A 16,679-nucleotide genomic window follows, 5' to 3' on the forward strand; every position below is an offset into this window, starting at 1 on the left:
AGAAAATGTTAATTATCATTTATATTCCGCGGGTTTTCAAAGAGGTCAAGGCAGATGACTTTATGCAATGTCATCTCAGTAACAACTAAACAAAAATAGACAAATATACCCCCTCCCTTTTTACTAAACCGCGATAGCGTTTTTTAGTGCAGGGAGCTGCGCTGAATGCCCCACACTGCTCTCGACACTCATAGGCTCCCTGCGCTAAAAACTGCTATTGCGGTTTAGTAAAAGGGAGCCATAGTGCAAAATATAGACAGCATATATAAATTCTCAAAATGGACACATTTTGATCACTAAATTGAAAATAAAATCATTTTTCCTACCTTTGTTTGGTAATTTCATCAGTCTCTGGTTGCAATTTATTCTTCCCTTCTTTCAGCCTCCTGTATGCTTCCTCTCCTCCAGACCTCATTCCCTCCTCCAACTTTTTCTTTGTTTCATCCTGTCCCCTTCTTTCTTTCTCTCTCCATGCCCCCTTTCTTTCTGTATGTCTGTCTTTCTTTCTCTCTCTCCGTGCCCCATTTTTTTCTTTCACCCTGCTCCCTTCTTTCTCTCTCCATGCCCCCTTTCTTTCTCTGTCTGTCTTTCTCTCTCTCTCTCTCCGTGCCCCATTTTTTTCTTTCTTTCACTCTGCCCCCTTCTTTCTTTCTCTCTCCATGCCCCCTTTCTTTCTCTATGTCTGTCTCTGTCTCTCCGTGCCCCATTTCTTTTTTCTTTCACCCTGCTCCCTTCTTTCTCTCTCCATGCCCCATCTTTCTCTGTCTGTCTTTCTCTCTCTCTCTCCGTGCCCCATTTCTTTCTTTTTCACCCTACCCCCTTCTTTCTTTCTCTCTCCCCATGTCCCCTTTCTTTCCGTTTGCCCTTCTCTCTCTCTCTCAGTGCCCCATTTCTTTCTTTCTTTCACCCTGCCCCCTTCTTTCTTTCTCTCTCCATGCCCCCTTTCTTTCTCTATGTCTGTCTTTCTCTCTCTCTCCCCATGTCCCATTTTTTTCTCTCACCCTGCCCCCTTTCTTTCTTTCTGGATCCCTGTTCCCCCCCTTTCTTTCTTTCTGGCTCCCTGTCTCCCCCCCTTTCTTTCTTTCTCCCTGCCCTCCCCCATGCCATCGCCATTGGGAAACATGCTGCTGTTGCCACCGCCGCCGGGGAAAGGCTGCCGCTGGCCATCGGAAACAGGCCAGCGCAGAGTTCGCCCTGCTTCTCTTCCCCGCGGGCCAACCAACAATCGCTGCCCGACGTCAATTCTAACGTTGGAGAGGACATTCCGGGCCAGCCAGTCAGCAATTGGCTGGCCCAGAACGTCCTCTCCGACGTCAGACGGCTAGAGTTGGTCAATCGCGGGGAAGAGAAGCAGGGAGGGAGAACTTGGTGCCGGCTTGTTCCTGATGACGGCAATGGCAGCCTTTCCCCGGCAGCAGCCTATTCCCCGGTGAGTGGCCAGCTGTGCACCCCCTTGGGCCGTGCACCCGGGGTGGACCTCCCCCCCCCCCCGCCACCCCTTGGTACACCACTGTTGCTGAGAATCCAGCCTTCAGTGTCTTAAATGTACTGAACAGGTACTAGGCCACATATTCTGGACGTATTCAGCCATTCAGCAAGGTCATGCATTTGGGCCTTCATGTTTCTATGAAGAAGTTTTAATCTCCCTTCCATTCTGATTTTCCCTATTATTACAATATGTCACATTGCACTATAACTGTAAAATAATTTACCTAGCAATGTTTTTAGTAGGTTGCGAAAAAGCCACCAGGCTTCAGCTCCACTAGCCTTTAGTTTGCTAATTTTCCAAACATGTTTAGAGCAGCCAGCTGAGAACTAGGGAAGCCGGGGCTCAAATCCTATTGATGTTGCTTGAGATCTTGGATAAGTCACTTAACCCTCCTTTGCCTCAGATACAAAGCTTAAAAATTATAAGCCCTCCAGGAACATGTATGAAACTTGCCTTGACCCGAGAAAGATATGATCTAAATCCAAATTCAAAATCCAATACCAGATATAATGAGAACTTAAGTAATATAAAACACTACAAATGTCACTCGGGACCTACAGAGTAATTCCAACATACTATAATAGCAGTAACTTCCACAAGTCACACAATCACCTACCTATGCCTTGCTACACCACAGGACTGGAACAACCTGCCTGACTCGGTTTGTCAGGCTCCATCTCTGGCAGTATTCAAATTCAGGCTTAAAGCTCATTTCTTCAAAGCTGTGTTTAAGTCCTTTGACCTTATTAACTTGCAAAGTACAAAAATCTGTTTGCCATTCTCTCTGTACTTCCTTACCCTCTCTACCTCATCATTCCCTCTGTAATTCCATACCTACACATACATAGATTTACCATTTGTCCTGTATGTCTGTCATAATTAGATTGTACTGTAAGCTCTTTCAAACAGGGACTGTCTCTTGCATGTTTAATTACAGCACTGCATGCTTCTGGTAGCACTATAGAAATAATCAAATAGAAGTAGTAGGAAAAGACAGTACCAAAAACACTGCGAGGACCACTAAAACATCAGTAAGAACATAAGAATTGCTGCTGCCGAGTCAGATCAGTGGTCCATCGTGCCCAGCAATTCGCTCACGTGGCGGTCCTTAGGTCAAAGACCAGTACCCTAACTGAGACTAGCCTTATCTGCATACGTACTGGTTTAGCAGGAACTTGTCTAACTTTATCTTGAATCCCTGGAGGGTGTTTTCCCCTATAACAGCCTCCGGAAGAGCGTTCCAGTTATCCACCACTCTCTGGGTGAAGAAGAACTTCCTTATGTTTATATGGAATCTATCCCCTTTCAACTTTAGAGAGTGCCCTCTCGTTCTCCCTACCTTGGAAAGGATGAACAACCTGTCTTTATCTACTAAGTCTATTCCCTTCATTATCTTGAATGTTTCAATCATATCCCCTCTCAGTCTCCTCTTTTCAAGGAAGAAGAGGCCCAGTTTATTATGATGGGAGTTGCCTTACAACTTATTTTGAAGAACTGGAAAAACTGGGATCGGTTAAATTATACTTTCTGGTGGGAATCTCTATGCCATATTTTTAAAATGGAACGTATGATGGCCATACAACATGGACATTATAGGAAATTCATGGATGTTTGGGAGCCACTGATAAAATTATGTAAAGATTAATGGTTGATTTTGCCCTTTGATCATACACGTCCAGGGTGGATGGGTGGGGAGATATTTTTAATTTGAGTGCAATTGTTGGATATGTAGAAAGGGGGGGAGAATAATATATGTATTTGTCATAAAATGTAATTTGACAGAATTTAAGTGCTGTTAAAGTGTAAAATGTCTGTATAATATATTGTACTTATTTTTGGCTTTAAAATGAATAAAGATATTTAAAAAAAAAAAAATCATTCCAAGCATTCTGTTTGCCCTTTTCGCAGCCGCCGCACATTGTGCGGACGGCTTCATCGACTTGTTGACCAGTACTCCCAAGTCTCTTTCCTGGGGGTTCTCTCCAAGTACCACACCAGACATACTGTATTTGTGTATAAGATTTTTACCGACATGCATCACCTTATACTTATCCACATTAAACCTCATTTGCCATGTTGCAGCCCATTTCTCGAGTGGAAAACTAAACAAACCAGACAAACAGAAAAAACATGCAGAACACAGATCTTCACCCAGTATAGAATAAGAAACCACAATATAAAAATAGAAATAAAAATGAAACTGAACCTCCAAGAACATAGACTCTTCATACAATGCAACACCAGAGAAAGAGAAAGCAATGTGTGTCTCCCTATACTGTGCAAAATTTAATGATAGCAGACAACATATTCCAACAACAACATTATAAATTAACAAATGGTAATAAAACAAAAAATTGAAAATGATACCATTTTATTGGACTAATTGTAATTTTTAATTAGCTTTCAGAGGCCAAAACCTCCTTCCTCAAGTCAGGACAGTATGCTGCTTTTATGGTATCCTGTGCTGACCTGAGGAAGGATGTTTTGGTCTCTAAAGTTAGTCAAAAAGGTATTAAAATTAATCCAATAAAAAAGATAAATTATTTCCATTTTCTATTTTTACCTTTGTTGTCTATTTACTTTTTTCAATTGCGTTGGTACCAGTCTGGTTTCCATCATTTCCCCATTCGCTTCCCCCCTTTCTCTTTTTATTTTTTTTAATAAACGAGAAAGAAAATAAGAAATAAAAATTTTAAAAAAGCATGAGAGTGGGAAGGCAAGCGTACAAAAAGCACAGTTACTTACCCTAACAGGTGTTATCCAGGGACTGCAGGCAGCTATTCTCACATATGGGTGACGTCATCGACGGAGCCCGGATGCGGATGCCTTGCAAGCAGACTTGCTTGAAGAAACTCGAAGTTTCGAGTCGCCCGCACCGCGCATGCGCGAGTGCCTTCACCCCCAGCGCAAGGAGCTTCTCCTCAGTTCAGATAGCTAGCAGAGAAGCTAACCAGGGGAGGTGGGTGGGTTGTGAGAATAGCTGCCTGCTGTCCCTGGATAACACCTGTTACGGTAAGTAACTGTGCTTTATCCCAGGATAAGCAGGCAGGTATTCTCACATATGGGTGACCTCCAAGCTAACCAGAATGGGATGGTGGGTGTGTTGGCAATTTAGGAGAATAAATTTTGTAATATGGTTTGGCCAAACTGTCCATCCCGTCTGGAGAAAGTATCCAGACAATAGTGAGAAGTGAAGGTATGAACCGAGGACCAAGTAGCAGCTCTACAAATTTCCTCAAATTTCCTCAAATTTCCTCAGCTACTGAAGCTGCCATAGCTCTGACTTTATGGGCTGTGACTTTACTGTGAAGGGGTAATCCAGCCTGGGCATTGCAGAAAGAGATACAAGCCGCCAGATTATGGCGATATAGAAAAAATAAAGTTGTTATTATTATTATCCAGTTGGAGATGGTATGCTTAGAAATAGGATGGCCCAACTTATTTGGATCGAAGAAAACAAAAAGTTGAGCAGTTCTGTGTGGTTTGGTGCGTTCCAAGTAGAAGGTTAAAACACGTTCACAGTCCAGAGTATGAAGAGCTGATTCTCCAGGATGGAGGCTTTGGAAAAAACACTGGAACTACGATGGATTGGTTGAGATGAAATTCCGAGACCACTTTAGGGAGGAATTTAGGATGAGTACGAAGAACCACCTTGTCATGATGGAACACAGTGAATGGTGGGTCAGTAACTAAAGCTTGCAGTTCACTGACTCTTCAAGCGGAAGTGAGGGCTATGAGAAGCACCACTTTCCAAGTGACATATTTCAGATGAGCCTTATCAATTGGTTCAAATGGAGGCTTCATGAGTTGAGAAAGGACAACATTGAGGTCCCAAACCACAGGAGGCGGTTTGAGAGGAGGTTTAACATTCAAGAGTCCTTTCATGAATTTGGAAACCACTGGATGAGCAGAGAGGGGTTTCCCTTCAATAGACTGATGGAAAGCCGCAATTGCACTGAGATCGCCTCGGATAGATGTAGACTTGAGGCCAGAATTGGATAAGTGCAACAGGTAATCCAAAACAGAAGATAAGGCGGAATGCTGAGGCTCCTTATGATGAGAAAAACACCACGTAGAAAATCTAGTCCATTTTTGGTGATAGCATTGTCTAGTGATAGGCTTTCTAGAAGCTTCTAAGACATCTCTTAGAGATTGAGAAAACTGGAGAGGAGTTACGTTGAAAGGTACCAAGCTATCAGGTGTAGAGACTGCAGGTTGGGATGAAGTAGAGATCCTTGACTCTGTGTAAGCAGAGAAGGAAAAACTGGTAGAAGGTATGGCTCCCTGGTGCTGAGTTGAAGGAGAAGGGAGTATCAAGGTTGTCTTGGCCACCGAGGAGCGATTAGAATCATGGTGGCATAATTGTTCTTCAACTTGGCCAGAGTCTTGAGAATGAGAGGGAATGGAGGGAATGTGTAGAGGAAGAGATTCGTCCATTCCAGAAGAAAAGCATCTGCCTCGAGGCGGTGAGGAGAATATATCCTGGAGCAGAACTGAGGCAGTTTGAAGTTGTGGGGAGCCAGAAAGAGGTTGATCTGAGGGGTTCCCCATTGTGAAAAAATGTGAAAAGGCGAGGAATGGAGAGTCCATTCATGAGGTTGCAGAAGACGACTCAAGTTATCCGCCAAGTAATTGTTCACCCCTTGAATGTAGACAGCTTTGAGGAAGGTGTTGTGGCGGATTGCCCAGTCCCAAACCTTCAGAGCTTCTTGACAAAGGGAGGCAGATCCCGTCCCTCCTTGTTTGTTGACATAATACATGGCGACTTGGTTGTCCGTCCGGATGAGGACTACCTGGTCGAGAAGATTTTGAAAAGCGTTGAGAGCCTTGAAAATCGCTCTGAGTTCCAACAGATTTATGTTTCAAGTTTCAAGTTTATTAAATTTTAATATACCGACCATCAAGCAAATATCTGGACGGTTTACATTGGATTTTAAAAAAATTGACAGTTAAGAGTAGAAGCAATTGAAAACAAAGAGTATTAAGTTATTTAAATATTATAAAGTGAACATTAAAAACAATAACAAGACAGACTTGACAGTGAGGAGAGAGGGAGTGGATGGGTGAAGTTACATTGTAAGTAGAAAAGAAGAAAGAGGGGTTAGGGAGAAAACATGTGGGATGGGGATAAGATATATTGAATGTTTTTGAAAGCGAAAAATTAAATTACAAAGAATAGAAATTAAATGGAAGAGAATGCATCTCGAAATAAGAAAGTTTTTAGGCTTTTCTTAAATTTCTCAAGATTTTGTTCGTCACGTAGTGGTTGTGGAAGGGAGTTCCACAATGTCGGGGCAGTTACTGCAAAGTTTATTTTGCGTGTGTAATAAAATTCTTTTATGGATGGAATCAATAAGAGATTTTGGTTTGAAGATCTCAGAGTTCGAGTGGGGCATTGTGGGATAAGAAGTTTGTGAAGGTATGATGGCAGATGAGAAGATTTTATTTTGAATGACAAAAGGATGATTTTGTAGGTGATTCGGTGAGTCATGGGTAACCAGTGTGCATCTTTCAGAGCTGGTGTTACATGATCATATTTACCTAAGTTGTAGATGAGTTTTATTGCTGTGTTTTGTATAAGTTGAAGGCGACGAATTTCTTTTTGTGGGAGGCCGTTGAGTAGGGAATTACAGTAATCCAGATGAGAGATTATTAGGGAGTGGATAAGAATTTTGATGGATTCGGTTTCTAGAATTGGGGTCAATGAACGAATTATGCGTAGTTTGTAGAAACATGTTTTGACTACCGAACTAATATGATCATGAAATGATAGATCTTTATCAATGATGACACCTAAGAGTTTGATTTTTGTCTCCATTTGAATTGGGATAGATTTGATAGTAATTTTATCAGGTAGAAATTCAGGATTTTTTATTGAGAATAGAAGACCACGGGATTTATCTACGTTAAGAGAGAGTTTATTAGAATGTAGCCAGTCGCTTATGGAATCCAGTTTATTGTTTATATCTTTTATGTCAGAGGTGTTGGAAATATTGATTGGGTGAAGTAGTTGTATGTCGTCTGCATAGGCAAAGATCGTGAAACCTATGGATTGTGCTAGGGTTAAGAGGGGAGATAGAAAGATATTGAATAGTAAAGGGGAAAGAATGGAACCTTGCGGGACCCCATACGTTAGAGATATTGATGGAGAGGTTTCATTTCTGGCGAAGACTTTGAAGCTGCGTTCTTGAAAATAGGATGAAAACCAAGATAGTGCCGTTCCTGTGATACCACACTCTTTAAGTCTATTTAGGAGAAGCGAGTGATCAATAGTATCAAAGGCAGCAGATAGGTCGAGTGAGATAAGAAGAACAGATTTTTGATGGTCATGGTAGTAGTGTATGGTTGAAATAAGGCCTAGCAGGGATAGTTCAGTCGAGTGTGATGAGCGGAAGCCTGTTTGACAGGGATGTAGAACAAAGGTTTTTTCAATGAATTCTGACAGTTGTGTGTGTATGATTTTTTCAGTTAGTTTAGATATTAAAGGAAGATTTGCAATTGGACGGTAATTTGTTGGGAGAGAGGGATCGAGATTGTGATGTTTAATTTTTGGAAAAACGAGAGCCGTTTTCCATGTCAAAGGGACAGAACAATTAGAAAATGATTTAGATATCATTTCCCAGAGATATGGACCAAAAAATGAGGAGAATTTTTTGAGAAGAAAAGGAGGAATGATTTCAAGGGGAGTGTTAGTAGTATTGAGAGATTTCAATATTAATAGTAAGTTTGCTAATGAGGGCATTGTGAATGTAGAAAAGGTACTGAATGATAGAGTGGTAGAGTCATTGGTGATATGGGGGGAGAGAGGGGATGAAAGTGTTCCGAACTGTGTTCTGATATTTTTAATTTTATTGTCGAAGAAGTTTATTAGTTCTGATGCTGTAGGAGTAGTAGTTATGGGTATTTTTTTAGTAGAATATTTTGATATAGATTGAGCGAGATTGAAAAGTGTTGAAGAATTGTGAGTGGAGATAATAAGTTCGGCATAGTATTCCTTTTTTGCTTGTTGAATTGATTTTTTATAGTAAGAGGATTTTTCTTTATAGCGCAATAGGAGATTAGGTAGGTTGGTTTTTCGCCATTTATGCTCTATAGAGCGAAGTTGTTTGCGTAAGATCGTAAGGTTTTCGTTGTACCAAGGTTGTTTTTTATGATTTAAGTTTGAAGTATATTTCTTTTTTTCATGTTGGGGTCCTAGGGTGTCTAGTAGATTTTTTGTGGAAGTGTCCCAGCTGGTGATTTGATCGTCAAGAGATAGAGAGGAAAAGTCGGTAAGGTTTAGATCGAAATGGTTCTGGATTGATGTAAGAGTGATTTTATTAGTATCACGAAAAGTGTATGTATCTTTTTTATTTTGATTTTGAATAATTTTTGAGGTTAAAGGTAAATCTAATGAACAACTAATAAGTAAGTGATCCGACCATGGTACGGGATGGAATTGGATATTTTGAAATAAATGTGAAGCAGATATGGGACTGAGGATCATATCTATTGTGTTGCCAGCCGTGTGGGTAGGTAGGGAAAAGAGGGGAGTTAAAGAAAGATCAGAGATTAGCGTTAGGAGTTCTGATGTATTATGGTGGCTGGGCAAGTTAAAATGAATGTTGAAGTCTCCCAGAATAACGGAATCTGGATATTTAATATTGAAATCTGAAATTGTAGAAATAAGAGTTGAGAGGGAGGTCTTGTTGACTGGAGGAGGAAGGTAGATTAGAAGAAAATTGAACGTGTGAGTGAGTTTGATGGAAAAAGGAAGAATTTCAACCGGGGGTGTAGAAGAGAAGTTAGAAGAATTAGGTTGGAGGGGAATGGAAGAATGGTAAATTACTGCTATTCCGCCTCCTTTTTTATTTAAGCGAGGCTGAAAGATAGTCTTGAAATTAGGAGGGCATGCTTGAGTTAAATAGGCTTCTTCTCCTTGGGCTAACCAGATTTCAGTGAGGCATAGGATTTGGAGTTTGTGTTGGATGATGGTATCATAGATGAGGTGACATTGACGATCCGTACTGGTCCAGTGGCCTTGAGTACGGAGACTTTCGAGATGAGCACCCCAAGCATAGGTCAACGAGTCTGTCGTGAGGACCTTTTGATGAGGGGGCGTTTGAAAAAGTAAGCCTCTGGAAAGATTGGAAGAGAGCATCCACCAACGGAGAGACTTCTTCAAGGAAGGAGTGACTGAAATGTGTCGAGAAGGAGGGTCGCAAACTTGCATCCATTGAGATGCCAGGGTCCACTGAGGAATTCTGAGGTGAAGTCTGGCAAAAGGAGTCACGTGTACTGTGGAGGCCATGTGACCCAGAAGTACCATCATGTGTCTCGCTGAGATGGAAGAGCGGTAAGACACTGTGTGACAGAATTGTAGAAGAGCCTCCAGACGTTGTTGTGGAAGGAATGCTCTGAGGTGGACAGTGTCCAGAACAACTCCAATGAATTGTAGATTCTGTGAGGGCTGAAGTTGAGATTTGGGAAAGTTGATTTCGAATCCCAAACTTTGTAGGAACTAGGTAGTCCTTTGGGTCGCTACAATAACCCCTTGAGATGTGGAATCTTTGATGAGCCAGTCGTCGAGGTAGGGAAATACCTGAAGACCATGGTTCCGGAGAGCTGCTGCTACCACTACCAGGCACTTGGTGAACACTCTGGGAGATGAGGCCAGGCCGAAGTACTCTGTATTGAAAATGCAGATTCCCCACCCAAAATCTGAGGTATTGATGGGAGGCCGGATGAATGGGGATATGAGTGTAGGCCTCCTTGAGATCCAGAGAGCATAACCAGTCGTTCTGCTCGAGAAGGGGATAAAGAGATGCCAGGGATAACATTCAAAACATTTCTTTGACTAAAAATTTGTTGAGAGCCCTGAGATCCAGAATGGGTCGCAGATCGCCCGTCTTCTTCGGAAAAAGGAAGTAACGGGAGTAAAACCCCTGTTCTGCTGTTCCAAGGGAACTAATTCGATGGCATGGAGAGAAAGCAGAGCTTGAGCTTCCTGAAGAAGAAGGGCGGTCTGGGATGGAATGGAAGGATACTCTCTTGGAGGAAGCTTCTGGTGGAATATGAGTGAAATGAAGAGTATCCTTCCCTGATAATGGTAAGCACCCAAAGGTCGGATGTAATTATTGTCCATCGGTTGTAAAAATGATGGAGACGACCTCCTATAGGGGGAAAAGGAGACAGAGACAGAACGGTGGAAGTTATGCTATGTTGTAAACAGTCAAAAAGGCTGAGAAGCCTTAGGTGCAGCAGAAGGTTGGGGTTTCTGTTGCTTCTAAGGTTGTTGTTTTTTCAGAGGAGGGCGAGTATAAGGAGTCAGCTTTGGAGCAAAACACCTTTGATAGATAAGAGCAGGGCGTGCAGGCTTGGCAGGAGCTGGCTTTGGTTTAGGTTTGAATATAGAAGCAAATGATTTTTCATGGTCAGATAATTTCTTGGTGGATGCCTCGATGGATTCATCAAAGAGGTCGTTGCCCTCATAAGGAATGTTAGCTAAGCGGTCTTGAAGGTTAGAGTCCATGTCAATGGTACAAAGCCAGGCAAGACGACGCATAACTACAGAGAAAGCAGCTGCTTTAGCAGACAACTCGAAGGCATCTTAAGATGATTGGAGGAGATGCAGATGTAATTGAGAGAAAGAAGCAATGACTTCCTGAAACTCAACATGCATTTGGTTATCCAAATAATCCAAAAACTTTGGTAGAAGAGAAAGAAAAAATTCAAAGTAAGTGATGAAATAAAAATTATAATTGAGGACTTTAGAGGACATCATAGCATTCTGGTAGATGCGACGTCCGAATTTGTCCATAGTTTTCCTTTCCCTTCCAGGAGGAACTGTGGCATAAACCTTGGAAGGATGGGATCTCTTCAAGGAGGATTCAACAAGCAGAGATTGATGAGATAACTATGAATTGTCAAACCCTTTGCAATGCACAGTTTTATACCTAGAGTCCAATTTTCCTGGAACAGCTGGTATGGAAAAAGGTGTTTCCATGCATCGACCAAAAGTCTGATTTAAAAGCTTATGAAGTGGAAGCTTAAGACACTCTGCCGGAGGTTGAGGAAGATGCATGACTTCTAGATACTCCTTAGAATACTTGGAGCCAGTATCCAATTGAATATCCAAGTCTACAGCTATCTGTCGCAGGAAAGACGAGAACGATAGCTGATCTTCCAATGCTTTGCCTCGAGAAGGACTCGAGGATGTCGAGGCAGCCTGTGTCGAAGAAGAAGCTTCGGCAGGGAAAAAGGCATCAAAGGAACCTGGTGACTTGGACGAGGCAATCGAGACTGGAACATCCTCGAGGTGCGGCATTGGAGACCTCGAACGAGGAGTCGGTTGTCTGGTCGAGGTTGGAGTAGATCGAGGCTTCGAGGAAGATGGTCTGTTATGAGAAGAAGAACGATGCCTGGAAGGATGCCTCGATGAAGGCCTCGAATGTCGGTGAGAACTGTGTCTGGAACCAGATCTCGAGGATCGAGGAGATTTTGCCTCGGAGACGTAGGCAGCCGATGCCGATGTATGAATAGGACTAGAGGCTGTAGATCGAAGCTCCAGAGGCTTGGTGGAGGAACCTCGATGCACTCTCAAAGACTCTGCTCCTTGTTTAGAGTGTGAGGATTCTCGTCGAGGCACTTGCAAAGAATCTGCTCCTTGCTTTTCATGCTTGGATGGCAGACCAGACACTCACAGAGACTCTGCTCCCTGCAAAGAGTGTATAAGTTCAGACTGGGGCAAAGGAAGCGGCTCGACCTCACGGGAGTCTGCTGAATGCCCAGGCTGGATAAGAGGAAGCAGTTTGGGTCCCATGTTAGTAAGGAACTGAATAAACTGCTTATCTAACATGGTTTGGAAAGAAGCCGGCAAGGATGGATCCGCATCTGAAACCGGACCACCTGCTTTAGCTGGAGGTTCCTTCGAGGTAGTGTGAGTGTGTTTTGACTTAGGAGTCTTGGACACTTTAATCACCACCAGCGGAACCGACTGCTGAGCTATCTGACCTGAGGAAACAGGGGAAGATACAGCATATGACGTTGAAGCAAGAGCCGCTGTAAATGACGAAGGTCTGATGAGGCTCGAGGTGGAAGCAGTAGGTGCAGAAGGAGCCTCGATGGAAGTCGAGGCCGAAGACGCCTTCGAAGTCGAAGGATCTGTAGGAGACTCCATCTCGAAAAGCTTGTGCACCAGAATGCAACAACGCTTGAAAGCACGAGGCTGAAGTGTTTGGCAAGGCAGGCACGACCTAGGATGATGTTTTGGCCCAAGGCACTTGAGGCAGCGTCTGTGAGGGTCCGTAAGAGAGATCGTGCGCTGACACTTGCTACACCTCTTGAAGCCTGTAGCAGGCCGGGACATAGATGGAAAAATAGCCGCCGCAAAGTCTAAGCCTTCGGGCTATGGCCGAGTGGCCTGTCCCAGAAAACGAACGGAAGAAGAAAAAAATTTTTTTTTTTAAAACTAAAATAAAAGAAATAAAATAAAATAAAACAGCGATTCGTGAAGAAAAAAACACAAACCGCAGTTGAGAGAAGGCACAAAGTGAACGAAGTTAAACGCAGAGAGTCAAAGATGGACTTCTCGGCTCCGCGGAAAACTGAGAACTGAGGAGACGCACCCTGCGCTGGACGGGAAGGCAATTGCGCATGCGCGGTGCGGGCAACTCAAAACTTCGAGTTTCTTCAAGCAAGTCTGCTTGCGAGGCATCCGCATCTGGGCTCCGTCGATGACGTCACCCATAGGTGAGAATACCTGCCTGCTTGTCCTGGGATAAAACGAAGACTGTTAAGAAACATGATTTCAATGTGTCGCAGAAAAAAAACAGACCTGAGGAGCCATGTGCCTATGTCGAGTGGGAAGGTACTCATGCATGCACGGTGGGGGCTATCGCAAACTTTCTAAATTTCTTAAAACAGCAATGCACTTTTAAAGTGTTCGTATCGGGGTTCCGTGGATGATGTCACCCACATGTGAGAATATGCTGCCTGTTTGTCCTGGGATATGTTAATAATATTCACAACTTTATTTAAAATTGAATCATAATTGTATACTTTGCAGTAATTCTTCGCACTTGTTCAGCCTTGATCGATAGTGTCAATTCGCGACATTGTAGATAGCTCTGGTGCTGTGACTAATCTTTAAACTGAATCTGGAAATTCGTTACTAGTCATTACGGTTAATTGTCCATAAGAATACTTGCAAGGAAGGAAACTTGATTGATTTTTACAAGTTTTTGAACTCTGAGCAGTTTCCAAATTTGAAGAAATTTGCTTGAAAATGTATCACCATTTTTGGGACAACATATCTTTGCAAACAAACTTTCTCCCGAATGAAATATATTGAGTCAAAATACAGGGCAAATTTATCTGATGAACGTGTAATTAGTGTTTCAAAATTTGAACCTTAGTTTAATAAGATTTTAAAAACACAAAAACAGTTCCATCATTCACATTAATGGTTTTATCATCATAACTGCTGTTTCAGTTGTGCTGAAAATATGAGAATTTGCTGGTAGTGTTCGTTGTCATTAATATACGATAATTTAATCTCACATATTCTGTAATTAGTTTATAAATTTTTCTGCTTTCAATAAAACTTATATCTAAGAGTTATCTTTTTTTTTTTTACTATGGCCCGCTGAAAAGTGCTGAAGTACTCAATGTGGCCCTTGTGGCAAAAAGTTTGGAGACTGCTCTAGAGCAGTGTTCTTCAACCTTTTTGCACCCGTGGACCGGCAGAAATAAAATAATTATTTTGTGGACCGGCAAACTACTAGGACTAAAATTTAAAAACCCCGTTTACGCCCCATCTCCGTGAGCTCGGTCCCCGCAAACCATCTGATCCTATCTGCACAAGCCGCAATTATGATTTTATATTGAACGTATTTTATTAAAGTATAAAAAGAAACAATATTCTGAACAATTGTGATTTTATAAATACAAATATACAGAGCACGGACCAACAAAACCCCTGTCTCCCCTCCCCTTCACATATATCCCCTCTACTATCAAGAAAACTGAACAAGCCAAGTTATTATAGAATGCTACATAGAAATATCATGCTAACAGAATACTGCAGTCCCCAGTTATGTCTCTAGCAGGATATATAATTCAAATCTGATATATTCTAATGACAAAATAGAAATAAAATTATTTTTTTCTACCTTTTGTTGTCTCTGGTTTCTGCTTTCATCTTCTTTTCACTCTTTTCCTTCCACCATCTGCCCGTTCCATCCAATGTCTGCCCTCTCCCCCTTCCATATGTATATGACTTCTTTCTATGCCCCTCTTCCTTGTCCATCCTCCTCTCTCCTTTTTACATCATTCATTCCAGCTTCACTGCCTTCTTCATTTTTATCTCTCCTACACCAGATCTAGCATCTTTATCCCTCTCTCATTTCTCTGCTGATCCCCTTTCCAGCATCAATGTCTCTCTACTTTCTCATTCCTCTCTCTCCCCTTTCTTTCATCTGATCTCTCCATTCCACCCTGACTTCCTTCCCCTCCTGTAATCTCCCTGCCAGCTGTTTCCTTCCTTTTTTCTTTCTCCCTACCCTCCTTCCTTTTTTTCCTTCTCCCTTCCCTCCTCCCTCTATCCAACATTAACTCTCTTCCCATCCCTTTCCCTCCTCCCTCCCAGCAGCATCTCTCCTTCTTCTCCCTTCCCTCCTCCCTCTATCCAACAGTAACTCTCTTCCCATCCCTTTCCCTCCTCCCCTCCCAGCAGCATCTCTCCTTCTTCTCCCTTCCCTCCTCCCTCTATCCAACATTAACTTTCTTCCCATCCCTTTCCCTCCTCCCCTCCCAGCAGCATCTCTCCTTCTAACTTCCTTCAAGTCCAGTAACAGCTCTCCCTTTTCCAGCACCTTCCCAGCCTCCTACAGTGGCTTCCTCCCCTTCCAGCAGCTCTCGGTACTTGCCTGCAGGAAGTTGCCGGTAAATCACTGCCCTGGCAAATAGGAGTGCTGGTGGGAGGGGAGGAAGTCACTATGAAGGCTCCCCAGGATCTTGTTCGCACACGCTGACCATCTCCCTCCACCTGCACCTGAATCTAAAGCTCTCTCCGGTCTAATCGCAACTTCCCCGCGGCCCTCTTCAGCAACTCGGCAGGGGTGGCGATCAAGACACGCTGCCAACGTCGGGACCTTCACTCTCTGAGTCCCGCCTATTTTGTTTCAACTTCCTGTTTCCGAACAGGCGAGACTCACAGAGGGAAGGCCCCGACGTTGCAGCCTGTCTTGATCGCCTGAGGCTGGGAGGAACATTAGTCAGCAGGAACCGCAGTCAGGAGGAACCGTAGTCGGCAGGAAATTTAACTGCCGACTTGATATCGTCGGCCCTGCGCGGACCGGCAGAAATTTTCTGCGGACCGACACCGGTCCGCGGACCGGCGGTTGAAGAACTGTGCTCTAGAGAAACAGGCTCTAGAAATAGTCCTGCCTTGTTTCTTAACCATCATTAGTCAAAAAACCTCTTTTTTTTCTAGGTTTTCTTCTTTTTTATATTTTAGATGAATCCTTAAATCAGTTAACCAATGGTCTCAAACTTGTGGCCCACCAGGTACTATTTTGAGGCCCTCAGTATGTTACCATTATGGAACATTGCTCGCCTCACTGCTGTAACCTCATGCAAGCGCTTTCCTGCATCTTTCTGCATGTTGCACTGCTTTCAGATGTGTATAGCTGAAATTATCATAAACAATTAAGGAAAGATTTATAAACTATAACGAGTTTTACCTCATGCAAAGTTGTCATTTCTTTAACAAGACATATACACGCCCCTGCTCCCGCACCGTGCTGTGAAGGGAGAGAACTCCCCCACTAAATGTACAAGTCCTCGTGCTCCCATTGGGGGGTGTGGAGTGGAACCCCCCCCACTACACTGAAACTCCCGACCACCAAAAACTGAAAGGAAAACTGAAGTTTTCAGTGTACTGGGGGGGGTTCCACTCCAAAATTCCTCCCCAACAGGAGCACGAGGACTTGTGCATGTACTGGGGGGGGGGTTCCCCCTCACAGTGCTAACGATAAGGTTTTAAAGCAGCAGGACCGGCAGCGTGCATATGTCCTACGCACAATTGTCAGCGCGCCTTTGTCGAAGCGCTTTTGTCCTGCGCTCAATTGTTAAGGTATCGAAAATTACTATGAGCGTCGAAGCACTTACCTCTCCGGGTCATGCTAAAAACCTCCAGTGCAGCTTAATA

The 16,679-nt window shown here is 43.1% G+C and overlaps 1 protein-coding gene across 2 annotated transcripts in view; it reads right to left on the minus strand.

Moving 5' to 3' along the window:
• Positions 1 to 16,679, minus strand: part of FBLN1 (fibulin 1) — a 338,157-nt gene that overhangs the window by 291,551 nt on the left and 29,927 nt on the right. The gene's annotated exons all lie outside the window — the stretch shown is intronic.

Source organism: Geotrypetes seraphini, chromosome 7, assembly GCF_902459505.1.
Source record: "Geotrypetes seraphini chromosome 7, aGeoSer1.1, whole genome shotgun sequence".
NCBI classification, from domain to species: Eukaryota; Metazoa; Chordata; class Amphibia; order Gymnophiona; family Dermophiidae; genus Geotrypetes; species Geotrypetes seraphini.